We start from the raw sequence: 23,195 nt of genomic DNA, 5'->3' as shown, positions 1-23,195 counted from the left end.
TGGGCCCATAACCCAGAGGTAGGCAGATTGAAACTATCCTTTGCTATATGCATTTTTTTTTGTTAATTTAAGTAATCAAAACTGGGATTGATATTTTTGCTCTTTTATTTTTACTTAAAGTACAATAACTTTTACCATTTTAATTTGTTTTAATAGTATATTGACAGTATAGTTTTCTTTAAAAAATCCACTTAATTTTCTTTACCCTATTATTAAAAGGGTAATTGACAAAAACAAACTACATTGTCACCAGAAGAGCAATACAAAATGTACAAGTGATATATTAAAATCATCTTTCCAGCTTGAATTTCAATGATGCATTGGGGCAACGATTTTGTGAGAAACATCTTCACCCTTAAATAAAGATTTTCTTAATTCCTTACATGTGTGCTAATTAGATATCACCTTGTTTTCACATTAAACAGACTTCTACATGAGAAAGCAGCAAGGATGCAGTGGCGTTAATGTTTCCTGGTGTCAACCTGTATTATTTCAGTAGACATTGAAATGAGGATGCATCTTGCTGCCTTTCCAATGAAGCAAGTTTAATTTAGTAATAGGTGAAAAACCATCCCTACAAAGGTGTTAATCAGAGACTTGGCTTTGTGGACACCTTTCAGAGAACAAATTTGTTAGCATAAAAATAAAGCCAGAAAATGAAGAGCTGTTTAATCACTCAATTGGATTTTTTTTGCCAGCATATTTCTTTTTCTCTGCAACCCACTGCTAAATTGTGCTTCCTAGCTGTTTTTATAAAATCAATGAATCAAATCTAACTCTGATTACATCAGAGAAGGCCAGGTACCCTACACCAGAACAGGGGGATTTGAAATTTTGACTTGTGTACTTAAAGATCACCAAAATCTGATAACAAGGTCAATTACGTCCCTGGGTGGGATTGAACCACCAACCTTTTGGTTTATAGCCGTACACACTAACTGATTGCGCCACAGAGACACTTTGCAAAAGTACTTACTGACATAGGCTAATAAGCATTCATCTAAAACGTTTCCTAGAAAATCTTTAAAAAGTCAATAATCTGGAGAGTTTTTGTAAGATGTTTCTTCCATCCACCAACAAAGAAACACATTGGTACTTTCCCATGATGAGTGAGTGCTTCAGGATCTCTTGCACTTACATGTGCAGCAGAGTACTGCAATGGAAGCATGCTGGGCCCATAACCCAGAGGTAGGCAGATTAAAACTATCCTCTGCTATATGCATTTTTTTTGTTAATTAAAGTAATCCAAAACTGGGATTGATATTTTTGCTCTTTTATTTTTCATTAAAGTACAATAACTTTTACCATTTTAATTTGTTTTAATAGTATATTGAAAGTATTGTTTTCTTTTAAAAATCCTCTTAATTTTCTTTACCCTATTATTAAAATGGTAATTGACAAAAACAAACTACATTGTCACCAGAAGAGCAATACAAAATGTACAAGTGATATATTAAAATCATCTTTCCAGCTTGAATTTCAATGATGCATTGGGGCAACGATTTTGTGAGAAACATTTTCACCCTTAAATAAAGATTTTCTTAATTCCTTACCTGTGTGCTAATTAGATATCACCTTGTTTTCACATTAAACAGACTTCCACATGAGAAAGCAGCAAGGATGCAGTGGCGTTAATGTTTCCTGGTGTCAACCTGTATTATTTCAGTAGACATTGAAATGAGGATGCATCTTGCTGCCTTTCCAATGAAGCAAGTTTAATTTAGTAATAGGTGAAAAACCATCCTTACAAAGGTGTTAATCAGAGACTTGGCTTTGTGGAAACTTTTCAGAGAACAAATTTGTTAGCATAAAAATAAAGCCAGAAAATGAAGAGCTGTTTAATCACTCAATTGGATTTTTTTGCCAGCATATTTCTTTTTCTCTGCAACCCACTGCTAAATTGTGCTTCCTAGCTGTTTTTATAAAATCACTGAATCAAATCTAACTCTGATTACATCAGAGAAGGCCAGGTACCCTACACCATAAGAGGGGGTTTGAAATTTTGACTTGTCTACTTAAAGATCACCAAAATCTGATAACAAGGTCAATTACGTCCCTGGGTGGGATTGAACCACCAACCTTCTGGTTAATAGCCATACACACTAACTGATTGCGCCACAGAGACACTTTGCAAAAGTACATACTGACAAAGGCTAATAAGCATTCATCTAAAACGTTTCCTTGAAAAATTTTAAAAAGTCAATAATCTGGAGAGTTTTTGTAAGATGTTTCTTCCATCAACCAACGAAGAAACACATTGGTACTTTCCCATGATGAGTGAGTGCTTCAGGATCTCTTGCACTTACATGTGCAGCAGAGTACAGCAATGGAAGCATGCTGGGTCCATAACCCAGCGGTAGGCAGATTGAAACTATCCTTTGCTATATGCATTTTTTTTGTTAATTTAAGTAATCAAAACTGGGATTGATATTTTTGCTCTTTTATTTTTACTTGAAGTACAATAACTTTTACCATTTTAATTTGTTTGAATAGTATATTGACAGTATAGTTTTCTTTAAAAAATCCACTTAATTTTCTTTACCCTATTATTAAAAGGGTAATTGACAAAAACAAACTACATTGTCACCAGAAGAGCAATACAAAATGTACAAGTGATATATTAAAATCATCTTTCCAGCTTGAATTTCAATGATGCATTGGGGCAACGATTTTGTGAGAAACATCTTCACCCTTAAATAAAGATTTTCTTAATTCCTTACCTGTGTGCTAATTAGATATCACCTTGTTTTCACATTAAACAGACTTCCACATGAGAAAGCAGCAAGGATGCAGTGGCGTTAATGTTTCCTGGTGTCAACCTGTATTATTTCAGTAGAAATTGAAATGAGGATGCATCTTGCTGCCTTTCCAATGAAGCAAGTTTAATTTAGTAATAGGTGAAAAACCATCCCTACAAAGGTGTTAATCAGAGACTTGGCTTTGTGGACACTTTTCAGAGAACAAATTTGTTAGCATAAAAATAAAGCCAGAAAATGAAGAGCTGTTTAATCACTCAATTGGATTTTTTTTGCCAGCTTATTTCTTTTTCTCTGCAACCCACTGCTAAATTGTGCTTCCTATCTGTTTTTATAAAATCACTGAATCAAATCTAACTCTGATTACATCAGAGAAGGCCAGGTACCCTACACCATAACAGGGGGTTTGAAATTTTGACTTGTCTACTTAAAGATCACCAAAATCTGATAACAAGGTCAATTACGTCCCTGGGTGGGATTGAACCACCAACCTTTTGGTTAGTAGCCAGACACACTAACCAATTGCGCCACAGAGACACTTTGTAAAAATTACATACTGACAAAGGCTAATAAGCATACATCTAGAACGTTTCCTAGAAAAACTTTAAAAAGTCAATAATCTGGAGAGTTTTTGTAAGATGTTTCTTCCATCAACCAACGAAGAAACACATTGGTACTTTCCCATGATGAGTGAGTGCTTCAGGATCTCTTGCACTTATATGTGCAGCAGAGTACTGCAATGGAAGCATGCTGGGCCCATAACCCAGAGGTAGGCAGATTGAAACTATCCTCTGCTATATGCATTTTTTTTTGTTAATTAAAGTAATCCAAAACTGGGATTGATATTTTGGTTCTTTTATTTTTACTTAAAGTACAATAACTTTTACCATTTTAATTTGTTTTAATAGTATATTGACAGTATTGTTTTCTTTCAAAAATCCACTTAATTTTCTTTACCCTATTATTAAAATGGTAATTGACAAAAACAAACTACATTGTCACCAGAAGAGCAATACAAAATGTACAAGTGATATATTAAAATCATCTTTCCAGCTTGAATTTCAATGATGCATTGGGGCAACGATTTTGTGAGAAACATCTTCACCCTTAAATAAAGATTTTCTTAATTCCTTACCTGTGTGCTAATTAGATATCACCTTGTTTTCACATTAAACAGACTTCCACATGAGAAAGCAGCAAGGATGCAGTGGCGTTAAAGTTTCCTGGTGTCAACCCGTATTATTTCAGTAGACATTGAAATGAGGATGCATCTTGCTGCCTTTCCAATGAAGCAAATTTAATTTAGTAATAGGTGAAAAACCATCCCTACAAATGTGTTAATCAGAGACTTGGCTTTGTGGACACTTTTCAGAGAACAAATTTGTTAGCATAAAAATAAAGCCAGAAAATTAAGAGCTGTTTAATCACTCAATTGGATTTTTTTGCCAGCATATTTCTTTTTCTCTGCAACCCACTGCTAAATTGTGCTTCCTAGCTGTTTTTATAAAATCACTGAATCAAATCTAACTCTGATTACATCAGAGAAGGCCAGGTACCCTACACCATAAGAGGGGGTTTGAAATTTTGACTTGTCTACTTAAAGATCACCAAAATCTGATAACAAGGTCAATTACGTGCCTGGGTGGGATTGAACCACCAACCTTTTGGTTTATAGCCGTACACACTAACTGATTGCGCCACAGAGACACTTTGCAAAAGTACTTACTGACATAGGCTAATAAGCATTCATCTAAAACGTTTCCTAGAAAAACTTTAAAAAGTCAATAATCTGGAGAGTTTTTGTAAGATGTTTCTTCCATCCACCAACAAAGAAACACATTGGTACTTTCCCATGATGAGTGAGTGCTTCAGGATCTCTTGCACTTACATGTGCAGCAGAGTACTGCAATGGAAGCATGCTGGGCCCATAACCCAGAGGTAGGCAGATTAAAACTATCCTCTGCTATATGCATTTTTTTTGTTAATTAAAGTAATCCAAAACTGGGATTGATATTTTTGCTCTTTTATTTTTCATTAAAGTACAATAACTTTTACCATTTTAATTTGTTTTAATAGTATATTGAAAGTATTGTTTTCTTTTAAAAATCCACTTAATTTTCTTTACCCTATTATTAAAATGGTAATTGACAAAAACAAACTACATTGTCACCAGAAGAGCAATACAAAATGTACAAGTGATATATTAAAATCATCTTTCCAGCTTGAATTTCAATGATGCATTGGGGCAACGATTTTGTGAGAAACATTTTCACCCTTAAATAAAGATTTTCTTAATTCCTTACCTGTGTGCTAATTAGATATCACCTTGTTTTCACATTAAACAGACTTCCACATGAGAAAGCAGCAAGGATGCAGTGGCGTTAATGTTTCCTGGTGTCAACCTGTATTATTTCAGTAGACATTGAAATGAGGATGCATCTTGCTGCCTTTCCAATGAAGCAAGTTTAATTTAGTAATAGGTGAAAAACCATCCTTACAAAGGTGTTAATCAGAGACTTGGCTTTGTGGAAACTTTTCAGAGAACAAATTTGTTAGCATAAAAATAAAGCCAGAAAATGAAGAGCTGTTTAATCACTCAATTGGATTTTTTTGCCAGCATATTTCTTTTTCTCTGCAACCCACTGCTAAATTGTGCTTCCTAGCTGTTTTTATAAAATCACTGAATCAAATCTAACTCTGATTACATCAGAGAAGGCCAGGTACCCTACACCATAAGAGGGGGTTTGAAATTTTGACTTGTCTACTTAAAGATCACCAAAATCTGATAACAAGGGCAATTACGTCCCTGGGTGGGATTGAACCACCAACCTTTTGGTTAATAGCCATACACACTAACTGATTGCGCCACAGAGACACTTTGCAAAAGTCAATACTGACAAAGGCTAATAAGCATTCATCTAAAACGTTTCCTTGAAAAACTTTAAAAAGTCAATAATCTGGAGAGTTTTTGTAAGATGTTTCTTCCATCAACCAACGAAGAAACACATTGGTACTTTCCCATGATGAGTGAGTGCTTCAGGATCTCTTGCACTTACATGTGCAGCAGAGTACAGCAATGGAAGCATGCTGGGCCCATAACCCAGCGGTAGGCAGATTGAAACTATCCTTTGCTATATGCATTTTTTTTGTTAATTTAAGTAATCAAAACTGGGATTGATATTTTTGCTCTTTTATTTTTACTTGAAGTACAATAACTTTTACCATTTTAATTTGTTTGAATAGTATATTGACAGTATAGTTTTCTTTCAAAAATCCACTTAATTTTCTTTACCCTATTATTAAAAGGGTAATTGACAAAAACAAACTACATTGTCACCAGAAGAGCAATACAAAATGTACAAGTGATATATTAAAATCATCTTTCCAGCTTGAATTTCAATGATGCATTGGGGCAACGATTTTGTGAGAAACATCTTCACCCTTAAATAAAGATTTTCTTAATTCCTTACCTGTGTGCTAATTAGATATCACCTTGTTTTCACATTAAACAGACTTCTACATGAGAAAGCAGCAAGGATGCAGTGGCGTTAATGTTTCCTGGTGTCAACCTGTATTATTTCAGTAGACATTGAAATGAGGATGCATCTTGCTGCCTTTCCAATGAAGCAAGTTTAATTTAGTAATAGGTGAAAAACCATCCCTACAAAGGTGTTAATCAGAGACTTGGCTTTGTGGACACTTTTCAGAGAACAAATTTGTTAGCATAAAAATAAAGCCAGAAAATGAAGAGCTGTTTAATCACTCAATTGGATTTTTTTTGCCAGCATATTTCTTTTTCTCTGCAACCAACTGCTAAATTGTGCTTCCTAGCTGTTTTTATAAAATCAATGAATCAAATCTAACTCTGATTACATCAGAGAAGGCGAGGTACCCTACACCAGAACAGGGGGTTTGAAATTTTGACTTGTCTACTTAAAGATCACCAAAATCTGATAACAAGGTCAATTACGTCCATGGGTGGGATTGAACCACCAACCATTTGGTTAGTAGCCGGACACACTAACCAATTGCGCCACAGAGACACTTTGCAAAAAGCACATACTGACAAAGGCTAATAAGCATACATCTAGAACGTTTCCTAGAAAAACTTTAAAAAGTCAATAATCTGGAGAGTTTTTGTAAGATGTTTCTTCCATCAACCAACGAAGAAACACATTGGTACTTTCCCATGATGAGTGAGTGCTTCAGGATCTCTTGCACTTATATGTGCAGCAGAGTACTGCAATGGAAGCATGCTGGGCCCATAACCCAGAGGTAGGCAGATTGAAACTATCCTTTGCTATATGCATTTTTTTTTTGTTAATTTAAGTAATCAAAACTGGGATTGATATTTTTGCTCTTTTATTTTTACTTAAAGTACAATAACTTTTACCATTTTAATTTGTTTTAATAGTATATTGACAGTATAGTTTTCTTTAAAAAATCCACTTAATTTTCTTTACCCTATTATTAAAAGGGTAATTGACAAAAACAAACTACGTTGTCACCAGAAGAGCAATACAAAATGTACAAGTGATATATTAAAATCATCTTTCCAGCTTGAATTTCAATGATGCATTGGGGCAACGATTTTGTGAGAAACATCTTCACCCTTAAATAAAGATTTTCTTAATTCCTTACCTGTGTGCTAATTAGATATCACCTTGTTTTCACATTAAACAGACTTCTACATGAGAAAGCAGCAAGGATGCAGTGGCGTTAATGTTTCCTGGTGTCAACCTGTATTATTTCAGTAGACATTGAAATGAGGATGCATCTTGCTGCCTTTCCAATGAAGCAAGTTTAATTTAGTAATAGGTGAAAAACCATCCCTACAAAGGTGTTAATCAGAGACTTGGCTTTGTGGACACTTTTCAGAGAACAAATTTGTTAGCATAAAAATAAAGCCAGAAAATGAAGAGCTGTTTAATCACTCAATTGAATTTTTTTTGCCAGCATATTTCTTTTTCTCTGCAACCCACTGCTAAATTGTGCTTCCTAGCTGTTTTTATAAAATCAATGAATCAAATCTAACTCTGATTACATCAGAGAAGGCCAGGTACCCTACACCAGAACAGGGGGTTTGAAATTTTGACTTGTCTACTTAAAGATCACCAAAATCTGATAACAAGGTCAATTACGTCCCTGGTTGGGATTGAACCACCAACCATTTGGTTAGTAGCCAGACACACTAACCAATTGCGCCACAGAGACACGTTGCAAAAAGCACATACTGACAAAGGCTAATAAGCATACATCTAGAACGTTTCCTAGAAAAACTTTAAAAAGTCAATAATCTGGAGAGTTTTTGTAAAATGTTTCTTCCATCAACCAACGAAGAAACACATTGGTACTTTCCCATGATGAGTGAGTGCTTCAGGATCTCTTGCACTTACATGTGCAGCAGAGTACTGCAATGGAAGCATGCTGGGCCCATAACCCAGAGGTAGGCAGATTGAAACTATCCTTTGCTATATGCATTTTTTTTGTTAATTTAAGTAATCAAAACTGGGATTGATATTTTGCTCTTTTATTTTTACTTGAAGTACAATAACTTTTACCATTTTAATTTGTTTGAATAGTATATTGACAGTATAGTTTTCTTTAAAAAAATCCACTTAATTTTCTTTACCCTATTATTAAAAGGGTAATTGACAAAAACAAACTACATTGTCACCAGAAGAGCAATACAAAATGTACAAGTGATATATTAAAATCATCTTTCCAGCTTGAATTTCAATGATGCATTGGGGCAACGATTTTGTGAGAAACATCTTCACCCTTAAATAAAGATTTTCTTAATTCCTTACCTGTGTGCTAATTAGATATCACCTTGTTTTCACATTAAACAGACTTCTACATGAGAAAGCAGCAAGGATGCAGTGGCGTTAATGTTTCCTGGTGTCAACCTGTATTATTTCAGTAGACATTGAAATGAGGATGCATCTGGCTGCCTTTCCAATGAAGCAAGTTTAATTTAGTAATAGGTGAAAAACCATCCTTACAAAGGTGTTAATCAGAGACTTGGCTTTGTGGACACTTTTCAGAGAACAAATTTGTTAGCATAAAAATAAAGCCAGAAAATGAAGAGCTGTTTAATCACTCAATTGAATTTTTTTTGCCAGCATATTTCTTTTTCTCTGCAACCCACTGCTAAATTGTGCTTCCTAGCTGTTTTTATAAAATCAATGAATCAAATCTAACTCTGATTACATCAGAGAAGGCCAGGTACCCTACACCAGAACAGGGGGTTTGAAATTTTGACTTGTCTACTTAAAGATCACCAAAATCCGATAACAAGGTCAATTACATCCCTGGTTGGGATTGAACCACCAACCATTTGGTTAGTAGCCGGACACACTAACCGATTGCACCACAGAGACACTTTGCAAAATGCACATACTGACAAAGGCTAATAAGCATACATCTAGAACGTTTCCTAGAAAGACTTTAAAATGTCAATAATCTGGAGAGTTTTTGTAAAATGTTTCTTCCATCAACCAACGAAGAAACACATTGGTACTTTCCCATGATGAGTGAGTGCTTCAGGATCTCTTGCACTTACATGTGCAGCAGAGTACTGCAATGGAAGCATGCTGGGCCCATAACCCAGAGGTAGGCAGATTGAAACTATCCTTTGCTATATGCATTTTTTTGTTAATTTAAGTAATCAAAACTGGGATTGATATTTTGCTCTTTTATTTTTACTTGAAGTACAATAACTTTTACCATTTTAATTTGTTTGAATAGTATATTGACAGTATAGTTTTCTTTAAAAAAATCCACTTAATTTTCTTTACCCTATTATTAAAAGGGTAATTGACAAAAACAAACTACATTGTCACCAGAAGAGCAATACAAAATGTACAAGTGATATATTAAAATCATCTTTCCAGCTTGAATTTCAATGATGCATTGGGGCAACGATTTTGTGAGAAACATCTTCACCCTTAAATAAAGATTTTCTTAATTCCTTACCTGTGTGCTAATTAGATATCACCTTGTTTTCACATTAAACAGACTTCTACATGAGAAAGCAGCAAGGATGCAGTGGCGTTAATGTTTCCTGGTGTCAACCTGTATTATTTCAGTAGACATTGAAATGAGGATGCATCTTGCTGCCTTTCCAATGAAGCAAGTTTAATTTAGTAATAGGTGAAAAACCATCCCTACAAAGGTGTTAATCAGAGACTTGGCTTTGTGGACACTTTTCAGAGAACAAATTTGTTAGCATAAAAATAAAGCCAGAAAATGAAGAGCTGTTTAATCACTCAATTGGATTTTTTTTGCCAGCATATTTCTTTTTCTCTGCAACCCACTGCTAAATTGTGCTTCCTAGCTGTTTTTATAAAATCAATGAATCAAATCTAACTCTGATTACATCAGAGAAGGCCAGGTACCCTACACCAGAACAGGGGGTTTGAAATTTTGACTTGTCTACTTAAAGATCACCAAAATCTGATAACAAGGTCAATTACGTCCCTGGTTGGGATTGAACCACCAACCATTTGGTTAGTAGCCAGACACACTAACCAATTGCGCCACAGAGACACGTTGCAAAAAGCACATACTGACAAAGGCTAATAAGCATACATCTAGAACGTTTCCTAGAAAAACTTTAAAAAGTCAATAATCTGGAGAGTTTTTGTAAGATGTTTCTTCCATCAACCAACGAAGAAACACATTGGTACTTTCCCATGATGAGTGAGTGCTTCAGGATCTCTTGCACTTACATGTGCAGCAGAGTACTGCAATGGAAGCATGCTGGGCCCATAACCCAGAGGTAGGCAGATTGAAACTATCCTTTGCTATATGCATTTTTTTTTTGTTAATTTAAGTAATCAAAACTGGGATTGATATTTTTGCTCTTTTATTTTTACTTAAAGTACAATAACTTTTACCATTTTAATTTGTTTTAATAGTATATTGACAGTATAGTTTTCTTTCAAAAATCCACTTAATTTTCTTTACCCTATTATTAAAAGGGTAATTGACAAAAACAAACTACATTGTCACCAGAAGAGCAATACAAAATGTACAAGTGATATATTAAAATCATCTTTCCAGCTTGAATTTCAATGATGCATTGGGGCAACGATTTTGTGAGAAACATCTTCACCCTTAAATAAAGATTTTCTTAATTCCTTACCTGTGTGCTAATTAGATATCACCTTGTTTTCACATTAAACAGACTTCTACATGAGAAAGCAGCAAGGATGCAGTGGCGTTAATGTTTCCTGGTGTCAACCTGTATTATTTCAGTAGACATTGAAATGAGGATGCATCTTGCTGCCTTTCCAATGAAGCAAGTTTAATTTAGTAATAGGTGAAAAACCATCCCTACAAAGGTGTTAATCAGAGACTTGGCTTTGTGGACACTTTTCAGAGAACAAATTTGTTAGCATAAAAATAAAGCCAGAAAATGAAGAGCTGTTTAATCACTCAATTGGATTTTTTTTGCCAGCATATTTCTTTTTCTCTGCAACCCACTGCTAAATTGTGCTTCCTAGCTGTTTTTATAAAATCAATGAATCAAATCTAACTCTGATTACATCAGAGAAGGCGAGGTACCCTACACCAGAACAGGGGGTTTGAAATTTTGACTTGTCTACTTAAAGATCACCAAAATCTGATAACAAGGTCAATTACGTCCCTGGGTGGGATTGAACCACCAACCATTTGGTTAGTAGCCGGACACACTAACCAATTGCGCCACAGAGACACTTTGCAAAAAGCACATACTGACAAAGGCTAATAAGCATACATCTAGAACGTTTCCTAGAAAAACTTTAAAAAGTCAATAATCTGGAGAGTTTTTGTAAGATGTTTCTTCCATCAACCAACGAAGAAACACATTGGTACTTTCCCATGATGAGTGAGTGCTTCAGGATCTCTTGCACTTATATGTGCAGCAGAGTACTGCAATGGAAGCATGCTGGGCCCATAACCCAGAGGTAGGCAGATTGAAACTATCCTTTGCTATATGCATTTTTTTTTGTTAATTTAAGTAATCAAAACTGGGATTGATATTTTTGCTCTTTTATTTTTACTTAAAGTACAATAACTTTTACCATTTTAATTTGTTTTAATAGTATATTGACAGTATAGTTTTCTTTAAAAAATCCACTTAATTTTCTTTACCCTATTATTAAAAGGGTAATTGACAAAAACAAACTACGTTGTCACCAGAAGAGCAATACAAAATGTACAAGTGATATATTAAAATCATCTTTCCAGCTTGAATTTCAATGATGCATTGGGGCAACGATTTTGTGAGAAACATCTTCACCCTTAAATAAAGATTTTCTTAATTCCTTACCTGTGTGCTAATTAGATATCACCTTGTTTTCACATTAAACAGACTTCTACATGAGAAAGCAGCAAGGATGCAGTGGCGTTAATGTTTCCTGGTGTCAACCTGTATTATTTCAGTAGACATTGAAATGAGGATGCATCTGGCTGCCTTTCCAATGAAGCAAGTTTAATTTAGTAATAGGTGAAAAACCATCCTTACAAAGGTGTTAATCAGAGACTTGGCTTTGTGGACACTTTTCAGAGAACAAATTTGTTAGCATAAAAATAAAGCCAGAAAATGAAGAGCTGTTTAATCACTCAATTGAATTTTTTTTGCCAGCATATTTCTTTTTCTCTGCAACCCACTGCTAAATTGTGCTTCCTAGCTGTTTTTATAAAATCAATGAATCAAATCTAACTCTGATTACATCAGAGAAGGCCAGGTACCCTACACCAGAACAGGGGGTTTGAAATTTTGACTTGTCTACTTAAAGATCACCAAAATCTGATAACAAGGTCAATTACATCCCTGGTTGGGATTGAACCACCAACCATTTGGTTAGTAGCCGGACACACTAACCGATTGCGCCACAGAGACACTTTGCAAAATGCGCATACTGACAAAGGCTAATAAGCATACATCTAGAACGTTTCCTAGAAAGACTTTAAAATGTCAATAATCTGGAGAGTTTTTGTAAAATGTTTCTTCCATCAACCAACGAAGAAACACATTGGTACTTTCCCATGATGAGTGAGTGCTTCAGGATCTCTTGCACTTACATGTGCAGCAGAGTACTGCAATGGAAGCATGCTGGGCCCATAACCCAGAGGTAGGCAGATTGAAACTATCCTTTGCTATATGCATTTTTTTGTTAATTTAAGTAATCAAAACTGGGATTGATATTTTGCTCTTTTATTTTTACTTGAAGTACAATAACTTTTACCATTTTAATTTGTTTGAATAGTATATTGACAGTATAGTTTTCTTTAAAAAAATCCACTTAATTTTCTTTACCCTATTATTAAAAGGGTAATTGACAAAAACAAACTACATTGTCACCAGAAGAGCAATACAAAATGTACAAGTGATATATTAAAATCATCTTTCCAGCTTGAATTTCAATGATGCATTGGGGCAACGATTTTGTGAGAAACATCTTCACCCTTAAATAAAGATTTTCTTAATTCCTTACCTGTGTGCTAATTAGATATCACCTTGTTTTCACATTAAACAGACTTCTACATGAGAAAGCAGCAAGGATGCAGTGGCGTTAATGTTTCCTGGTGTCAACCTGTATTATTTCAGTAGACATTGAAATGAGGATGCATCTTGCTGCCTTTCCAATGAAGCAAGTTTAATTTAGTAATAGGTGAAAAACCATCCCTACAAAGGTGTTAATCAGAGACTTGGCTTTGTGGACACTTTTCAGAGAACAAATTTGTTAGCATAAAAATAAAGCCAGAAAATGAAGAGCTGTTTAATCACTCAATTGGATTTTTTTTGCCAGCATATTTCTTTTTCTCTGCAACCCACTGCTAAATTGTGCTTCCTAGCTGTTTTTATAAAATCAATGAATCAAATCTAACTCTGATTACATCAGAGAAGGCCAGGTACCCTACACCAGAACAGGGGGTTTGAAATTTTGACTTATCTACTTAAAGATCACCAAAATCTGATAACAAGGTCAATTACGTCCCTGGTTGGGATTGAACCACCAACCATTTGGTTAGTAGCCAGACACACTAACCAATTGCGCCACAGAGACACGTTGCAAAAAGCACATACTGACAAAGGCTAATAAGCATACATCTAGAACGTTTCCTAGAAAAACTTTAAAAAGTCAATAATCTGGAGAGTTTTTGTAAGATGTTTCTTCCATCAACCAACGAAGAAACACATTGGTAATTTCCCATGATGAGTGAGTGCTTCAGGATCTCTTGCACTTACATGTGCAGCAGAGTACTGCAATGGAAGCATGCTGGGCCCATAACCCAGAGGTAGGCAGATTGAAACTATCCTTTGCTATATGCATTTTTTTTTTGTTAATTTAAGTAATCAAAACTGGGATTGATATTTTTGCTCTTTTATTTTTACTTAAAGTACAATAACTTTTACCATTTTAATTTGTTTTAATAGTATATTGACAGTATAGTTTTCTTTAAAAAATCCACTTAATTTTCTTTACCCTATTATTAAAAGGGTAATTGACAAAAACAAACTACATTGTCACCAGAAGAGCAATACAAAATGTACAAGTGATATATTAAAATCATCTTTCCAGCTTGAATTTCAATGATGCATTGGGGCAACGATTTTGTGAGAAACATCTTCACCCTTAAATAAAGATTTTCTTAATTCCTTACCTGTGTGCTAATTAGATATCACCTTGTTTTCACATTAAACAGACTTCTACATGAGAAAGCAGCAAGGATGCAGTGGCGTTAATGTTTCCTGGTGTCAACCTGTATTATTTCAGTAGACATTGAAATGAGGATGCATCTTGCTGCCTTTCCAATGAAGCAAGTTTAATTTAGTAATAGGTGAAAAACCATCCCTACAAAGGTGTTAATCAGAGACTTGGCTTTGTGGACACTTTTCAGAGAACAAATTTGTTAGCATAAAAATAAAGCCAGAAAATGAAGAGCTGTTTAATCACTCAATTGGATTTTTTTTGCCAGCATATTTCTTTTTCTCTGCAACCCACTGCTAAATTGTGCTTCCTAGCTGTTTTTATAAAATCAATGAATCAAATCTAACTCTGATTACATCAGAGAAGGCGAGGTACCCTACACCAGAACAGGGGGTTTGAAATTTTGACTTGTCTACTTAAAGATCACCAAAATCTGATAACAAGGTCAATTACGTCCCTGGGTGGGATTGAACCACCAACCATTTGGTTAGTAGCCGGACACACTAACCAATTGCGCCACAGAGACACTTTGCAAAAAGCACATACTGACAAAGGCTAATAAGCATACATCTAGAACGTTTCCTAGAAAAACTTTAAAAAGTCAATAATCTGGAGAGTTTTTGTAAGATGTTTCTTCCATCAACCAACGAAGAAACACATTGGTACTTTCCCATGATGAGTGAGTGCTTCAGGATCTCTTGCACTTATATGTGCAGCAGAGTACTGCAATGGAAGCATGCTGGGCCCATAACCCAGAGGTAGGCAGATTGAAACTATCCTTTGCTATATGCATTTTTTTTTGTTAATTTAAGTAATCAAAACTGGGATTGATATTTTTGCTCTTTTATTTTTACTTAAAGTACAATAACTTTTACCATTTTAATTTGTTTTAATAGTATATTGACAGTATAGTTTTCTTTAAAAAATCCACTTAATTTTCTTTACCCTATTATTAAAAGGGTAATTGACAAAAACAAACTACGTTGTCACCAGAAGAGCAATACAAAATGTACAAGTGATATATTAAAATCATCTTTCCAGCTTGAATTTCAATGATGCATTGGGGCAACGATTTTGTGAGAAACATCTTCACCCTTAAATAAAGATTTTCTTAATTCCTTACCTGTGTGCTAATTAGATATCACCTTGTTTTCACATTAAACAGACTTCTACATGAGAAAGCAGCAAGGATGCAGTGGCGTTAATGTTTCCTGGTGTCAACCTGTATTATTTCAGTAGACATTGAAATGAGGATGCATCTTGCTGCCTTTCCAATGAAGCAAGTTTAATTTAGTAATAGGTGAAAAACCATCCCTACAAAGGTGTTAATCAGAGACTTGGCTTTGTGGACACTTTTCAGAGAACAAATTTGTTAGCATAAAAATAAAGCCAGAAAATGAAGAGCTGTTTAATCACTCAATTGAATTTTTTTTGCCAGCATATTTCTTTTTCTCTGCAACCCACTGCTAAATTGTGCTTCCTAGCTGTTTTTATAAAATCAATGAATCAAATCTAACTCTGATTACATCAGAGAAGGCCAGGTACCCTACACCAGAACAGGGGGTTTGAAATTTTGACTTGTCTACTTAAAGATCACCAAAATCTGATAACAAGGTCAATTACGTCCCTGGTTGGGATTGAACCACCAACCATTTGGTTAGTAGCCGAACACACTAACCGATTGCGCCACAGAGACACTTTGCAAAATGCACATACTGACAAAGGCTAATAAGCATACATCTAGAACGTTTCCTAGAAAGACTTTAAAAAGTCAATAATCTGGAGAGTTTTTGTAAATGTTTCTTCCATCAACCAACGAAGAAACACATTGGTACTTTCCCATGATGAGTGAGTGCTTCAGGATCTCTTGCACTTACATGTGCAGCAGAGTACTGCAATGGAAGCATGCTGGGACCATAACCCAGAGGTAGGCAGATTGAAACTATCCTTTGCTATATGCATTTTTTTTGTTAATTTAAGTAATCAAAACTGGGATTGATATTTTGCTCTTTTATTTTTACTTGAAGTACAATAACTTTTACCATTTTAATTTGTTTGAATAGTATATTGACAGTATAGTTTTCTTTAAAAAAATCCACTTAATTTTCTTTACCCTATTATTAAAAGGGTAATTGACAAAAACAAACTACATTGTCACCAGAAGAGCAATACAAAATGTACAAGTGATATATTAAAATCATCTTTCCAGCTTGAATTTCAATGATGCATTGGGGCAACGATTTTGTGAGAAACATCTTCACCCTTAAATAAAGATTTTCTTAATTCCTTACCTGTGTGCTAATTAGATATCACCTTGTTTTCACATTAAACAGACTTCTACATGAGAAAGCAGCAAGGATGCAGTGGCGTTAATGTTTCCTGGTGTCAACCTGTATTATTTCAGTAGACATTGAAATGAGGATGCATCTGGCTGCCTTTCCAATGAAGCAAGTTTAATTTAGTAATAGGTGAAAAACCATCCTTACAAAGGTGTTAATCAGAGACTTGGCTTTGTGGACACTTTTCAGAGAACAAATTTGTTAGCATAAAAATAAAGCCAGAAAATGAAGAGCTGTTTAATCACTCAATTGAATTTTTTTTGCCAGCATATTTCTTTTTCTCTGCAACCCACTGCTAAATTGTGCTTCCTAGCTGTTTTTATAAAATCAATGAATCAAATCTAACTCTGATTACATCAGAGAAGGCCAGGTACCCTACACCAGAACAGGGGGTTTGAAATTTTGACTTGTCTACTTAAAGATCACCAAAATCTGATAACAAGGTCAATTACATCCCTGGTTGGGATTGAACCACCAACCATTTGGTTAGTAGCCGGACACACTAACCGATTGCGCCACAGAGACACTTTGCAAAATGCGCATACTGACAAAGGCTAATAAGCATACATCTAGAACGTTTCCTAGAAAGACTTTAAAATGTCAATAATCTGGAGAGTTTTTGTAAAATGTTTCTTCCATCAACCAACGAAGAAACACATTGGTACTTTCCCATGATGAGTGAGTGCTTCAGGATCTCTTGCACTTACATGTGCAGCAGAGTACTGCAATGGAAGCATGCTGGGCCCATAACCCAGAGGTAGGCAGATTGAAACTATCCTTTGCTATATGCATTTTTTTTGTTAATTTAAGTAATCAAAACTGGGATTGATATTTTGCTCTTTTATTTTTACTTGAAGTACAATAACTTTTACCATTTTAATTTGTTTGAATAGTATATTGACAGTATAGTTTTCTTTAAAAAAATCCACTTAATTTTCTTTACCCTATTATTAAAAGGGTAATTGACAAAAACAAACTACATTGTCACCAGAAGAGCAATACAAAATGTACAAGTGATATATTAAAATCATCTTTCCAGCTTGAATTTCAATGATGCATTGGGGCAACGATTTTGTGAGAAACATCTTCACCCTTAAATAAAGATTTTCTTAATTCCTTACCTGTGTGCTAATTAGATATCACCTTGTTTTCACATTAAACAGACTTCTACATGAGAAAGCAGCAAGGATGCAGTGGCGTTAATGTTTCCTGGTGTCAACCTGTATTATTTCAGTAGACATTGAAATGAGGATGCATCTTGCTGCCTTTCCAATGAAGCAAGTTTAATTTAGTAATAGGTGAAAAACCATCCCTACAAAGGTGTTAATCAGAGACTTGGCTTTGTGGACACTTTTCAGAGAACAAATTTGTTAGCATAAAAATAAAGCCAGAAAATGAAGAGCTGTTTAATCACTCAATTGGATTTTTTTTGCCAGCATATTTCTTTTTCTCTGCAACCCACTGCTAAATTGTGCTTCCTAGCTGTTTTTATAAAATCAATGAATCAAATCTAACTCTGATTACATCAGAGAAGGCCAGGTACCCTACACCAGAACAGGGGGTTTGAAATTTTGACTTGTCTACTTAAAGATCACCAAAATCTGATAACAAGGTCAATTACGTCCCTGGTTGGGATTGAACCACCAACCATTTGGTTAGTAGCCGGACACACTAACCAATTGCGCCACAGAGACACGTTGCAAAAAGCACATACTGACAAAGGCTAATAAGCATACATCTAGAACGTTTCCTAGAAAAACTTTAAAAAGTCAATAATCTGGAGAGTTTTTGTAAGATGTTTCTTCCATCAACCAACGAAGAAACACATTGGTACTTTCCCATGATGAGTGAGTGCTTCAGGATCTCTTGCACTTACATGTGCAGCAGAGTACTGCAATGGAAGCATGCTGGGCCCATAACCCAGAGGTAGGCAGATTGAAACTATCCTTTGCTATATGCATTTTTTTTTTTGTTAATTTAAGTAATCAAAACTGGGATTGATATTTTTGCTCTTTTATTTTTACTTAAAGTACAATAACTTTTACCATTTTAATTTGTTTTAATAGTATATTGACAGTATAGTTTTCTTTAAAAAATCCACTTAATTTTCTTTACCCTATTATTAAAAGGGTAATTGACAAAAACAAACTACATTGTCACCAGAAGAGCAATACAAAATGTACAAGTGATATATTAAAATCATCTTTCCAGCTTGAATTTCAATGATGCATTGGGGCAACGATTTTGTGAGAAACATCTTCACCCTTAAATAAAGATTTTCTTAATTCCTTACCTGTGTGCTAATTAGATATCACCTTGTTTTCACATTAAACAGACTTCTACATGAGAAAGCAGCAAGGGTGCAGTGGCGTTAATGTTTCCTGGTGTCAACCTGTATTATTTCAGTAGACATTGAAATGAGGATGCATCTTGCTGCCTTTCCAATGAAGCAAGTTTAATTTAGTAATAGGTGAAAAACCATCCCTACAAAGGTGTTAATCAGAGACTTGGCTTTGTGGACACTTTTCAGAGAACAAATTTGTTAGCATAAAAATAAAGCCAGAAAATGAAGAGCTGTTTAATCACTCAATTGGATTTTTTTTGCCAGCATATTTCTTTTTCTCTGCAACCCACTGCTAAATTGTGCTTCCTAGCTGTTTTTATAAAATCAATGAATCAAATCTAACTCTGATTACATCAGAGAAGGCGAGGTACCCTACACCAGAACAGGGGGTTTGAAATTTTGACTTGTCTACTTAAAGATCACCAAAATCTGATAACAAGGTCAATTACGTCCCTGGGTGGGATTGAGCCACCAACCATTTGGTTAGTAGCCGGACACACTAACCAATTGCGCCACAGAGACACTTTGCAAAAAGCACATACTGACAAAGGCTAATAAGCATACATCTAGAACGTTTCCTAGAAAAACTTTAAAAAGTCAATAATCTGGAGAGTTTTTGTAAGATGTTTCTTCCATCAACCAACGAAGAAACACATTGATACTTTCCCATGATGACTGAGTGCTTCAGGATCTCTTGCACTTACATGTGCAGCAGAGTACTGCAATGGAAGCATGCTGGGCCCATAACCCAGAGGTAGGCAGATTGAAACTATCCTTTGCTATATGCATTTTTTTTTGTTAATTTAGGTAATCAAAACTGGGATTGATATTTTTGCTCTTTTATTTTTACTTACCATTTTAATTTGTTTTAATAGTATATTGACAGTATAGTTTTCTTTAAAAAATCCACTTACTTTTCTTTACCCTATTATTAAAAGGGTAATTGACAAAAACAAACTACATTGTCACCAGAAGAGCAATACAAAATGTACAAGTGATATATTAAAATCATCTTTCCAGCTTGAATTTCAATGATGCATTGGGGCAACGATTTTGTGAGAAACATCTTCACCCTTAAATAAAGATTTTCTTAATTCCTTACCTGTGTGCTAATTAGATATCACCTTGTTTTCACATTAAACAGACTTCCACATGAGAAAGCAGCAAGGATGCTGTGGCGTTAATGTTTCCTGGTGTCAACCCGTATTATTTCAGTAGACATTGAAATGAGGATGCATCTTGCTGCCTTTCCAATGAAGCAAATTAAATTTAGTAATAGGTGAAAAACCATCCCTACAAAGGTGTTAATCAGAGACTTGGCTTTGTGGACACTTTTCAGAGAACAAATTTGTTAGCATAAAAATAAAGCCAGAAAATGAAGAGCTGTTTAATCACTCAATTGGATTTTTTTTGCCAGCATATTTCTTTTTCTCTGCAACCCACTGCTAAATTGTGCTTCCTATCTGTTTTTATAAAATCACTGAATCAAATCTAACTCTGATTACATCAGAGAAGGCCAGGTACCCTACACCATAACAGGGGGTTTGAAATTTTGACTTGTCTACTTAAAGATCACCAAAATCTGATAACAAGGTCAATTACATCCCTGGGTGGGATTGAACCACCAACCTTTTGGTTAGTAGCCAGACACACTAACCAATTGCGCCACAGAGACACTTTGTAAAAATTATATACTGACAAAGGCTAATAAGCATACATCTAGAACATTTCCTAGAAAAACTTTAAAAAGTCAATAATCTGGAGAGTTTTTGTAAGATGTTTCTTCCATCAACCAACGAAGAAACACATTGGTACTTTCCCATGATGAGTGAGTGCTTCAGGATCTCTTGCACTTACATGTGCAGCAGAGTACTGCAATGGAAGCATGCTGGGCCCATAACCCAGAGGTAGGCAGATTGAAACTATCCTTTGCTATATGCATTTTTTTTGTTAATTTAAGTAATCAAAACTGGGATTGATATTTTGCTCTTTTATTTTTACTTGAAGTACAATAACTTTTACCATTTTAATTTGTTTGAATAGTATATTGACAGTATAGTTTTCTTTAAAAAAATCCACTTAATTTTCTTTACCCTATTATTAAAAGGGTAATTGACAAAAACAAACTACATTGTCACCAGAAGAGCAATACAAAATGTACAAGTGATATATTAAAATCATCTTTCCAGCTTGAATTTCAATGATGCATTGGGGCAACGATTTTGTGAGAAACATCTTCACCCTTAAATAAAGATTTTCTTAATTCCTTACCTGTGTGCTAATTAGATATCACCTTGTGTTCACATTAAACAGACTTCTACATGAGAAAGCAGCAAGGATGCAGTGGCGTTAATGTTTCCTGGTGTCAACCTGTATTATTTCAGTAGACATTGAAATGAGGATGCATCTTGCTGCCTTTCCAATGAAGCAAGTTTAATTTAGTAATAGGTGAAAAACCATCCCTACAATGGTGTTAATCAGAGACTTGGCTTTGTGGACACTTTTCAGAGAACAAATTTGTTAGCATAAAAATAAAGCCAGAAAATGAAGAGCTGTTTAATCACTCAATTGAATTTTTTTTGCCAGCATATTTCTTTTTCTCTGCAACCCACTGCTAAATTGTGCTTCCTAGCTGTTTTTATAAAATCAATGAATCAAATCTAACTCTGATTACATCAGAGAAGGCCAGGTACCCTACACCAGAACAGGGGGTTTGAAATTTTGACTTGTCTACTTAAAGATCACCAAAATCTGATAACAAGGTCAAATACGTCCCTGGTTGGGATTGAACCACCAACCATTTGGTTAGTAGCCGGACACACTAACCGATTGCGCCACAGAGACACTTTGCGAAATGCACATACTGACAAAGGCTAATAAGCATACATCTAGAACGTTTCCTAGAAAGACTTTAAAAAGTCAATAATCTGGAGAGTTTTTGTAAAATGTTTCTTCCATCAACCAACGAAGAAACACATTGGTACTTTCCCATGATGAGTGAGTGCTTCAGGATCTCTTGCACTTACATGTGCAGCAGAGTACTGCAATGGAAGCATGCTGGGCCCATAACCCAGAGGTAGGCAGATTGAAACTATCCTTTGCTATATGCATTTTTTTTGTTAATTTAAGTAATCAAAACTGGGATTGATATTTTGCTCTTTTATTTTTACTTGAAGTACAATAACTTTTACCATTTTAATTTGTTTGAATAGTATATTGACAGTATAGTTTTCTTTAAAAAAATCCACTTAATTTTCTTTACCCTATTATTAAAAGGGTAATTGACAAAAACAAACTACATTGTCACCAGAAGAGCAATACAAAATGTACAAGTGATATATTAAAATCATCTTTCCAGCTTGAATTTCAATGATGCATTGGGGCAACGATTTTGTGAGAAACATCTTCACCCTTAAATAAAGATTTTCTTAATTCCTTACCTGTGTGCTAATTAGATATCACCTTGTTTTCACATTAAACAGACTTCTACATGAGAAAGCAGCAAGGATGCAGTGGCGTTAATGTTTCCTGGTGTCAACCTGTATTATTTCAGTAGACATTGAAATGAGGATGCATCTTGCTGCCTTTCCAATGAAGCAAGTTTAATTTAGTAATAGGTGAAAAACCATCCCTACAAAGGTGTTAATCAGAGACTTGGCTTTGTGGACACTTTTCAGAGAACAAATTTGTTAGCATAAAAATAAAGCCAGAAAATGAAGAGCTGTTTAATCACTCAATTGAATTTTTTTTGCCAGCATATTTCTTTTTCTCTGCAACCCACTGCTAAATTGTGCTTCCTAGCTGTTTTTATAAAATCAATGAATCAAATCTAACTCTGATTACATCAGAGAAGGCCAGGTACCCTACACCAGAACAGGGGGTTTGAAATTTTGACTTGTCTACTTAAAGATCACCAAAATCTGATAACAAGGTCAATTACGTCCCTGGTTGGGATTGAACCACCAACCATTTGGTTAGTAGCCGAACACACTAACCGATTGCGCCACAGAGACACTTTGCAAAATGCACATACTGACAAAGGCTAATAAGC

At 34.9% G+C, this 23,195-nt stretch overlaps 2 non-coding genes across 2 annotated transcripts; both read right to left on the bottom strand.

Moving 5' to 3' along the window:
• Nucleotides 1–3,219: 3,219 nt before the first annotated feature.
• On the bottom strand, nucleotides 3,220–3,293 carry TRNAS-ACU (transfer RNA serine (anticodon ACU)). Its single transcript has one exon. It is a non-coding gene; the product is annotated as a tRNA-Ser (tRNA).
• A 17,452-nt stretch (nucleotides 3,294–20,745) lies between these two features.
• TRNAS-ACU (transfer RNA serine (anticodon ACU)) lies at nucleotides 20,746–20,819 on the bottom strand. Its single transcript has one exon. It is a non-coding gene; the product is annotated as a tRNA-Ser (tRNA).
• Between the last annotated feature and the right edge of the window lie 2,376 nt (nucleotides 20,820–23,195).

Source organism: Pseudophryne corroboree, chromosome 8 (assembly GCF_028390025.1).
Source record: "Pseudophryne corroboree isolate aPseCor3 chromosome 8, aPseCor3.hap2, whole genome shotgun sequence".
Taxonomy (NCBI): domain Eukaryota; kingdom Metazoa; phylum Chordata; class Amphibia; order Anura; family Myobatrachidae; genus Pseudophryne; species Pseudophryne corroboree.
The sequence above is the reverse complement of the archived record's forward strand: the minus strand, read 5'-3'. Positions and strand labels throughout refer to the sequence as shown.